This window comes from Hippoglossus hippoglossus, chromosome 9 (assembly GCF_009819705.1).
Source record: "Hippoglossus hippoglossus isolate fHipHip1 chromosome 9, fHipHip1.pri, whole genome shotgun sequence".
Taxonomy (NCBI): Eukaryota; Metazoa; Chordata; class Actinopteri; order Pleuronectiformes; family Pleuronectidae; genus Hippoglossus; species Hippoglossus hippoglossus.
Window position 1 is genome coordinate 24,323,137 of NC_047159.1, and position 11,052 is coordinate 24,334,188.

The window sequence follows — 11,052 nt, forward strand, 5'->3', positions numbered from 1 at the left end:
AAATAGCGTGTTCACCTTGGTATATCTGCTGATCTTAGCAAGAGCCGATAAAAACCTGCGTTTACTGCACAGTCATTTGACCCGAGAATGAATGCCGATTTGGTCTATTCCCATTGCAGATGAAAGCCAGATGTTAGTGGGTGTTTTTGTTTTTGTTTTTTTTTACTAGTGGAAAAGGCGCTAAAGCTAGTGATAAGCTGTTGAACACATTGGCTGTGTCCGAAATCATTCACTCATTCACGAACCCCCTACTTTACCAGAGTCACTATATAGTGAGCTCATCAGTCAATAAAAGAATGCTTTCGGACACTACTCGATAATAACGTCATTGCAATGCAAGATTATGATGTACAACAACAATCACGTCGGCAGCTGGAAAATCCCACAATAAATATTAAATGTTTATTTGACAATTAGTATTATTACATAAATGTAAAAACACGTTGAATGACAATATTTAAATATAGAAATAAACTTGCTCTGCTCTGCCCGTATTTACATTTGTACGACAGGCCGGGCTGTTCCTGCTGTCCTCTCTCCTCTCGTCGCTCCACCGCGAGCGCAATGCATGATGGTATATATTGCTTGGTTAGTGACCATTGGTTGTACACTACTTTCCACGATGCATTATGGCAAACAATGAGTGCACTTTATAAAGAATGTCACTAAACATTCAGACAGCACTACCACTATATGACTATATTAGTGATTAGTGAGGGATTTCGGACACAGCCAATGTTGTATTCAACACCTAACGAGAAGACTATCTCCCTCAGAAGTTGGTGAAGAATTGAACTGACAGAAGAGTGAACAATAAATTAACAATATAGCAACAAATGCACCTCAGAATGGATGTAATTTTGCTATGGTGTCTGCTGGATGCGACTTATTTAGGTCTGACATCGAGAATCTTTTCCTGATCTCAGCCGCTGGGGGCTTGTAACATGTGATGTGCGGATGAGGAAACAATGGGGCTTTAATGACTTTAATTAACCTAATTAGTATAAACCTAAGACTCAGAGGGGTTTTCAGTCTGAGCATGGTGCAATATTACACACTAATCGTCACACATTTCCAAGCCCAGAGTGGGTTTATTTTGCCTTGATGTGCACCTCTCCCTCATGGAATAGTGGATCAAGAAGTTCTGGGATGAGGGATGACAATTTTGGTTGATTTAATATTCCACTTATAAAGAGGGTCTACTACATTTGCAAAGCCCCTTTTTGTATGAAAAATACTCTGCCTCTAAATAGCAGGAGCTGATCTGTCTATGTATAAAGGAAGATTATGGTGGGCGAGACAAATGTTTCAAAATGTGTATGAGTCTCAGTGATGACAGACAAACGAGTGGGTGTGTGATGAAAAAGGAAGCCTCATGAAATCACTTGAGCAAATGCGTGACACCTCCTTTGAAACAAAAAATGGAGCAACCAGTAATTTATGAGGAGAAAGTACAATTTTACAACCCAAACACAAAGAAAATGGACAGTTATCTCGATGTGGCCATTAAACTTAAGCTTGTAGTTCTTTGAGTGGCTTGTTTACAATAGCACATATTTCATTAGTATAATGGTGGGTTGTAGTTTTTATTTTAATGAGCAGACTTTTCTTTCCCTGTAGCCTTGGTAAATATTTTGCTTTTGTGGTGTATTTAGTTAACATGGATCATTTTGACACGTGTGTAAAACATAATGACAGGTTTAAAGCTAGCGGCGCCTGATTTCTGGACTCTCAGACTCCCTAAGTATTATTACAATATGTTACTTGTTAGTTCTCTCCTCCTGAGAATGCTCTTTGACCTGTTAGATGGAGAGGTTCCCATCTTCAAGTAGGAAGCATGTTTTGAATTAGATGCCCCTATGTATGATGTCATTTTATCTCAAGTTTTGGGCGTAAACAAGTTCCCTATATGAATGCTTGTCTGACACCGGCGACTCAGACTTCTGCATTGGCCGAGAACGTCTCCGGGTATACCTAGGTACCCGTCCTGACCTGTAACTTCTGTGTAATAAACCTTATTATACAAGCAAGAACGGTGTCCGCGGAGATTCCTTCATCATCATCTTCAACATCACTGCTGCTTAAATATACGACACTTTCATTCAAATAACATTTTGACTTCATCCTTGCTGATGTACTGCTGAGTGTGCTGCTGTCAGACTAATGCCACCGCTGCTGCTCTCAGAAATGAGGGTCAGCAAACACCGACATCGACACCATTGTAATTCATGGACAATAATGCAGTTTGTACACAAATGTTTTTATATGGCCTGTAATCAAATGTGACCATATTTTGACTGCTTAAAATATTTTTTTTGCCAATTGATATGGGACAGTAACTGATCTACCTACTAATTCCACAAACGTCTGTCTGTCTATCTGTATGTGGAAAACAGATATCCCAAACTGTTCCTCTTATCAGCTTCACACTTGTCTATTGCCAGAGAAAGTACAGGGCCAAGTTTGGTGAGATTTGGACATGAGGTATCTTCAATATTAATACAATTTGAATAAACAGGTGACTAGCACTCTGTAGCAGTCAGTGGGGGGGTTGTCTTCTTCTAGGTCCTCGGATAACCTACAGCAGCAGTTGGCAACTTTGTAAAACAGCTGGTCAAAACCGCTGCCAGATCATTTTGATAATTTCAGTATTTTTATATTACCATATCAGACTGACCTGCAGCAGATGCTGATCTCTGTCATTGCAACAACATTCACAGATTTACTTCCTGTTTGGCAATCTGTCTTCAAAGTGTTGCTGCAATCCTTTATATCATGTATACTTATGTATAAACCACTCATATGAACAGTAATTAAGCAAATTCTGTTTCATTTTATGAAAAAAAAGTTGAGGGTTCGTGTCCACGACGGAGCGTAAATCTGCCTTAAGAAGCGATAGCAGCCTGTGTGGGGAGTAAAGTGACTGTGTAGCCAATCAGAGCTGATGTTTGTTCACAATTTACTTGATTTGTTATATCAAGAAAATGTGATGTTGATATTTTTAAACTCATGTTTGTTGTGATCTTCTGATTATCTTTGCAACTGTACATCCTTCAACTGTGGAAAAAAAATAAAATCCCACGTAAACTAAAATAAAGCTTATACAGACTTTAATTTATTAAATAATGATTGTTTGGTCGTCTTTTAAAACTTGGTCATTTTGTCTTTAGTGTTTTCAGTGTTTTAGCTTTGAAACTTTAAAGGAACTATAAAATCTTCATTGCAGATAAACCAGGTAGCATGAACACAAAGAAAATGTCCAGCACACAAACAATAAACAGTGACAGTATATTGTAGAACTGTTTGAGGAGGACTCACTAAAGACAAGGAATAATTCTGAAGTAGCTCTGGACGAAAGAACAGTAGATTCCAAACAGGCAGGTTTAGAACGGGTTCTGCTCTACTAATTATAAAGTAATAATTATTAAAAGCCCCTCGGTTTGGAATGACCTAGACTTTCTTTTATGTGATGTCTTCTCATCATAATTTTTTTAATATAATTTTCTTATCACCTTTTATTTTATTAATTTAATTATTATTATTTGTCAGTATTCACTCAATAGCTGAGATATTGGAGAAAGGTTTTTCAATTATTTTTCTCTCTGTTGGAACTATATGGTTAAGGTAAATGAAAATAATGTTTAAGGTTTGGGCAGGTTAAAGGTCTCAAACATGACTGTGACTCTAATGGTCAAAGAAAAGGCAAAAAGAGTGCACTACTTCCTGCACTAGGACTGAATGTTGATTTTGAGATCATGAGGTGAAGAATCTCACAACAAGCCAAACTTAAATGGATAAATAATTTTTTGGGGAATTTACTTAGATGGTTATTTACATTTATCTATTCACATTGACTTTAGAAATGTACATACAAATAAACTCACAGACATCTACAGCAACGAAAGCTTCTCTTTATTCCAGATTTTTCTTTTCTTTGTATTTTTGTAGACAGAGAATTGTGAGCCACAGGTGGCCTCACAGTGTGTGGAGCAGATTGGTCTCACACTCACTTTCATGACTGAAGAGATCCTGCCTAATCGATGGCATATCATTATTATGAGGCGCTCGCTATTCAGGAAAGATGGCAAGGGGAGGGGCGGGAGCTCTTGCTCTGGCTTTGTTCCCAGATCGCATGCTTGGTGTGAGAATGAGAGACGTAATAGCAGCTCACATCAAATGTGCACAAAAATGTGTACAGAGCTGCATAATGACACACACATATGTTTACTCTGATGCGTAGATGACACCTTTCTCGCACATAAAACCTTCTCAATTTGCTTAATGGATGTGTTTACGACTGAAGAATACATTTCAGCCTCTATAATGTAGAACGCAAACTCCATACTTGCTGAGAGAAAGGTTTGATTGTCTAAATAAATTGCTTCTAAACCACTACTGAAATACTATTAATTGCTTTACTTACCCATTTCAATAGAGTTCTTAGAAGTGTTGAAAGTTGTGGAGGAGACATGAAGCATGACTTCTGATTCCCTCATGCCACGGGTGATCCAGTGATCTAGATGCTAAGTAGCACTCATTATCTTTGTTTATATCTACTTTGCGCTAAATTAACATTGAAAATCTGGAAATTACCTCTATCTTTCTATGACCCCAAATCAATTTCAATATCCATCTCACCTCCATCACACGTGTTTCACAGTCTGGTTCTCAGGGTCTGCATTTGATATGTGTGTGCTGAAGCAAATCGGTACTTGATTTGTGGCTGATAAAATGGTTATAATAGGCCAACAGACAAAAGGTATTTTGGTAACTCTGAAATCATTAGCTTTTATTTGATATGGCCGATTGATGAGAGCACATTCTCATTTACAACACAAAAAGGAAGGTTGGCTGCTAGCAGCAGTGGGGTTTGAATCCATAAATCAACACAAATCCCTGAATATTACATGTCTCTTGCTCATCTGCTAAAACGCTTTAAAAATATCAAGTCAAGCGCTGGGGAAAACTCTGCATATCACATCCATCTTAAGATGCCATTTTTTTTTATCAATTTCAACTCTAACATCCTTATATCTGTGACGCAACGACAAGAAGCCTGATCTCTCCATTAGTAACACGATCGTTCATCTTGATTCAAGAGAGCTCTTGAAATAAATTAATTTCAGCATGCAATCAACCAGAGCCTCACCCAATTACCAATAAAGTTTGTGGAAAATACAATAAGGAACATAATTATTCAATGAATCACACATTACACGACTTATTATGGCTGAAATTTGCAGTGAATAAAGATGGAGTGAGGGAAATAAAGGAAGTAAGATCAGTTATTTCCTGTCTGAATAGTTTTTGTCACATCTTTTTGTTGAGTTGACCCTTTCTCAGGACTTTGTGGGTAATAGTCATGCACAATCTGTTCGCACTTTTAAGTGATGTCACAATGGCCCCTGAATAAAACTTGTCTCTGTTATGTCACAGGTCGAGAGAGGGTAATAAGAAATACAGAGGAAAGTGACCACTCACTGTAAACTGTTTGTCAGCACATAGTGTTCTGATTGTCTACTCGGGCTTTAGAGACATCACTGCCCTGGTAAATTATCAAAGGCCTCGATCGGACTGCTCTCCCATGGATGTTGACGGTTTGGGGCAGCTTAGCTAGCAAAGCAGGGCCTCACATTTCTGAAGAAAATGGTACAAATAAGTAGACAAAATACACAACCACATATTAGAAATCTTGAAAGTTGATTTCTTGTTAAACAAAACTCCAAATGCAGAGTTTAGCGAGCTCACATAATTCTGGAAACAGCTTCTTGCAAAAATAGGCCATATAGCCTAGCATAAAAAATATTTTTTTCTTTTTAGAATGATTATTATTAAAACAAAATGTTACAATCAGGTTTCAATAGGCAGGGCTCATCAGGGCAAAGCCTTTTACTCGCTTTTATGAATGAAATGTATTTATAGTCTTTATAAAAAGTATTAGGAAATTCAGCCCAAGCGACATTTATTTTCAGTCAACAAAAAGGTTGACAACGACAGTGATGGAGTCACTGCACTAAACCAATGACGTCAATTGGGGGGAAAAAAGTGATCCACTCATCAGTACTGATGTGGATCAATTGGGACTTGGCTTTCGGTGAAGCAGTTTAACCCCTGTCCTGTTGTTGATTGCTGGCTGAGCTCAAAGGCTACATGCAAACTACTACTAAATAGTACGATCTCTGTCTTGGGTTTTGACTCTGTATCAGTTTTAATCGCCGTTTTTATCATGTGACCACTCATGTTCACAAGCTGGAATAACAGCTTTCAGAGTAGTGTGGACACCAGGCGTATCTGTACTGGAGTTGATGCTTTTCACACATAAATGTGGGAATAAGGATGTAACATAAGTGAACCAGAAGACCTGCTTAATCAGCGATGTTTAATGCGACATGAGCAAACTATTCTTTGGCATTTAGAGCAAAATTATTATAGAAGAGTTCATACCATTAATACCATTTGAATTGTTCACACCGTGTAAATGACATAAGGAGAGGAAGTACGAAACAAGACGTTTCAAATATTTCTTAGAATGGAATGAGTGAAAAAGTCTGAGGAGTGACTGTTTTCATACTTTGAGGGTCCCTACTGACCGCCTTCAAGTCATTACGGATAGTAAAAGCCCAGAAAATGTATTTTACACAATATGGGCCCTTTAATGCTGAACAGGCTGTCATTGCAACTTGAACAGGCTGAATGAAAACTTTGTTCAACTATAAACTATGTCAAATCCTGCAAGTGGGTCCTTACGGCCGTGTGTCAGAATTTGACACAACTGCTTATCCATGGTTTCAGTTCTGAATCACTCTCCCACTCCATGTTTTTTCATATTTTTCCCACTTCGTTCTCTTGACTTCACCTTCACGCGGCTTTATCTGTGAGTGCACTAAAAAAGTTCCCAACGGGCGCTGTCAACAACAGTGGCAGTCACTGATGGTGACTATGATGATGACTAATTGGATTAAGTACATGCTCTCCTCTGTGTTGCGTCAAAATAGCTAATAAAATTAATCATAAACCACCAAACCGATCCCAAAAATAAATTGTCTTCACCTGCCAAACAGAAAATTTGACTCACACAATTATTATCAAAACCACCCAATTAGGTGAGAAACACTGTTTCTGGAAAAGAAACAAAGAAACGTCACTTTACTTTTGGGAGGAAAATATTAAAAGGCTGTGATTTAATGAGTTGGAAGGTCTATTAGGAGCTCATTGGAGGAAGCCAGGCTGAAAGCCAGCTACCACTGTGTATTTGTAATTAAATGTGATGGACAATAACAATCATCTCCTCGTAAACTGTTTTGTATTTACAGTGTCTGCCTTGTATGTGTTCTATGGAAATTGCCGGGATGAATGGCCGTCCACAAAGGAACAGTGATGTTCTATTCCTGCTGGCTTCTCTGAATTAAACTCGATGGGCAGTGCTGTCATTATTCAATAATAACAAGACTTTTGTAATCGTTTCACACACAGCCTCCTACTCTCCTGGGGTTCAGACACATGTAGTACTGGCAGTACTACATGTTTATGAATTATCAATGTAGTGCCAAATAAATATGGACAATAAGCAAAATGGATTTAGGCAAGGCAAAGCAATTCCATTTATAAAGCACCTGTCATACACAAAAGTAGATTCAAGGTGCTGATTTATCAGTTAATGAAGAAATAATGACATCTACCTACTAGTTCCACTAACGTCTATCTACCGGTCTGTCTGTTTATAAATGGAACCGCTCATCTGATCGGCTCTACATTTGGCATGTGTATTGTAATATATGCTAATAAAAAACATTGACTATAAAATCTTCCTTGCAGATAAACCAGGTAGGATGAATACAAAGTTTTTGAATTACACTCTGCACCATAGACTGTTTATGAAAAGCTCTGCACACAACACCCAGCACACAAACAATAAAAGTGTCAGTATATTGTAGAACTGTTTGAGGAGGACTCACAAGCGACAAGTAATTATCCTGAAGTAGTTCAAAAACATTAACACATGACATGCAAACAGTCTATTCCAAACAGGCAGGTTTAAAACGGGCACTGCACTCTAATGAGGAGCCAACTGCTCATCTGGTAGTGAGGAAATCAGAAGATTACTCTGGCAAGAAACGTTCTCAACAGATGCTCTTTGAATTCTGAAAAGATGGAGACATGCAAAAAATGGAACACAGAATTCTACAGCAGCTTGTTCTGACAATGGGCTGAAGAAGAAAGAAAAAAAGACACAGTAAAGAAATTGCATCTGTCATGTCAGACAGTCGTCTGCAGGCAAGCGGAGGCCATCAGTGCTTTTTAATATGAGTTTGCAAGGTGCATGGAATGAAGTTTGGGAGAACAAGGAGACGACGAGAGAATGAATGATGTGTATAAGTCAGCAGACATGTGGCTATCTGTCTCCCTGTCCTTCCCTCTTTCATTCCTTTTTTGAAAAGTCGGCTTTGTGGCTTTGTGTTACCTCCCTCACCTCTCAGTAGTGTCGGCATCAAACCAAGACTGTCATGTTTTGAAAGGTTGTTTCTCAAAGCTTGGCTGCATGAATACATCTTTAATTCTTTTAGTTTAGAAGAGCTTGAAACAGTCGTTGAATGCAGCAGCCACCAATATCATCAAGCACAGGAGACGTTTCTTTTTCATTTGCTCGACATGTAAAGAGTTTACACTGGGGCAGATTTCTTATCTCAAAATCACATTGTATACATTGCAATTTCAATTCAAGTAAAATAAACAGCCTTCTCTTTCTCTGAAGGGATGACTTGTAGATTTGAGTCGCTGTACCCAGCCAGTGTATGATAATGCTGATGAATGTGATTAGGGTTTAAAGGACTATTCAATGTTTCTGACTGACATGCTGCAAAAGAGAACCGGTAAAACATCAATAGTACATAAAATAAATGACATGCAATGCAGGAGACAAAAAACTGATAGCATGAAGAGATAAGAGACAAAAGACAAGAACATTATTGACCATCTCCCCCAAACAACCTCCCATCAACCAGTTACATTAACGTGAACTGACCACATGCAAAAGAAATATTATATTATATATAACAGGCCTCTGCTGTGATAGAACAGAGCATCTAGTTTCACTCAACATAATCTCTTCACATTCTTTAACTACATTAATCCCAACATGCATATAGGCATTAGGTGATTCAAAACAACAGCAGTAGAAGTAGTAATAACAGTGTAAATGATAATCTAATGATTCATATACATTTTTTTTTTTAATTGTACAAACCCTGCAATAAGGTAGGCTACTTATAGGTTCAATGTATAGGATTTAGTGGCGTAAAGTGGTGAAGTTGCATATTGCAGCTGACTAAATACCCTTCCCCTCACCCCTCCCCTTCCACGCATACAAGAGAACCTACAGTGGCCTGCAGGTGGCATGACAATGTGTAAGGCCCTTTTTCTGCAGCCTGTGTTTGGTTTGTCCATTCTGGGCTACTGTAGAAACATGGTGGTGCATCCATGGAAGAGGACTCCCTATGAAGCTACAAGGGCCTCATTCTAAACTAACGGCAACACAATTCTTACTTTCAGGAAATATGTATAATGTTAGCCCGCTACATACATTTATACTATACTAAAAGACTAAGGCTATTGACCTTGTGTTTTTCGGCAACAAAGTTCAGACTCTGTTATTTTGTGTTTTAAGCGGAGGTTAGAAGGTGTTGCGTAGAAAGATTGGTCAAGTTGGCTGATGAATCAGATTCCAGACCAACCCACTTAAAATCTTAGTAACATAATTATAAGTTGGCAAGACAGCTCTTGACATTTTTCCAATACAGAATCAGCTGCTGCACTGCATACTAAGCTAGTATGGCTAGCTGCGAGCTGCCAGTGGACGTTTGCAAGAAAGATTTATCTTTTTTCGACTGGAAGAGACAAAACTGAAAGTGGAACAAATTGGAAAAAGTGTGAGCAAATACAAACAGGTCACAAATAGTCAGCATTATCACCAGCATTGTGTACTTTAGGGTATTTCCTATTACAGAAGAGAAAAACATATTTAATCTGGCAACACAGCGTTGTTGTTTGTCCTTTGCTTCATTTTTACAAGGAATGATGAGAAATAACTGATGAGTTTGCCGAACGATGCTGGAGAGTGAGCCTCTCCTCTATGTCTCTTCCAGTCTTGTGTTTTTGTAATGTAACCACCAAATAGACACATTTACAATCCTTCCCTGTGCTTTTCACTCTGGTGTCTTTGCTTCTCTTTGGGTTTTCGACTCTCTTTAGCAGTCAGTGGGGGCGGGGCAGTGTGCCTCCAGTCTGTGGACTGAGTGGAACATGTCTTCTTCTACATCCTCAGATAAAATGTCAAAATCAAAATGTCAAAATCACAGCCAATCATTTTGATAATTTAATTATTTTTATTTCACCTTATTGGACTGACACAGACATTCACTGGTGTTGCAGGAGTTGATCTCCGGCATGTCAGCAACATTCACTGGATCACTTTTTCTGAAGCAATTTTTCTTCAAGCACAATGTAATTTTTTTTTTGCTGTAATCCAAACAGATATTCTTGAGGTTCAGAACGGGCACGGTGCTAGTTCTTTATATACAGTGCACCGGTTTGGCAGCATGGTGGGTTTAGTCATTTTGAAGTAATCTTACTGCAGTGTATGCCTTATGTCTGGCTTAATGTGTTGGTGGCTTGAGTGTGTATTCTCATTTTGAAAAGTCGTGTGTAGCAGCTACCAGGCATAAAACTCAAAAAGGAGAAATTATGTTTCAAATATTTGAAAATATTTACTGTTGGACTGCTTCCTGCTCACATTAGCATGTTTTCAGCAGCGTGGCCAACTGCCTGTTCCAAGGCCAATGTAAAAATATTTATAACAGGAGATAATCAGCATTCTGTTTGTTTAACATTTTAGCCCGGCTGATAAATCATCTGTTCTGGCAGCTGGCAGTGTAATTCCCAAACAATGAAAGAAATGTTTTTGTAAAATGAATAATGAAACCTCAGCTCCACCCGCTCCCCAAGCAACACCCCCTTCATTTCCCCATCTGCCAGAAGCTTCTCCATACTTGACTG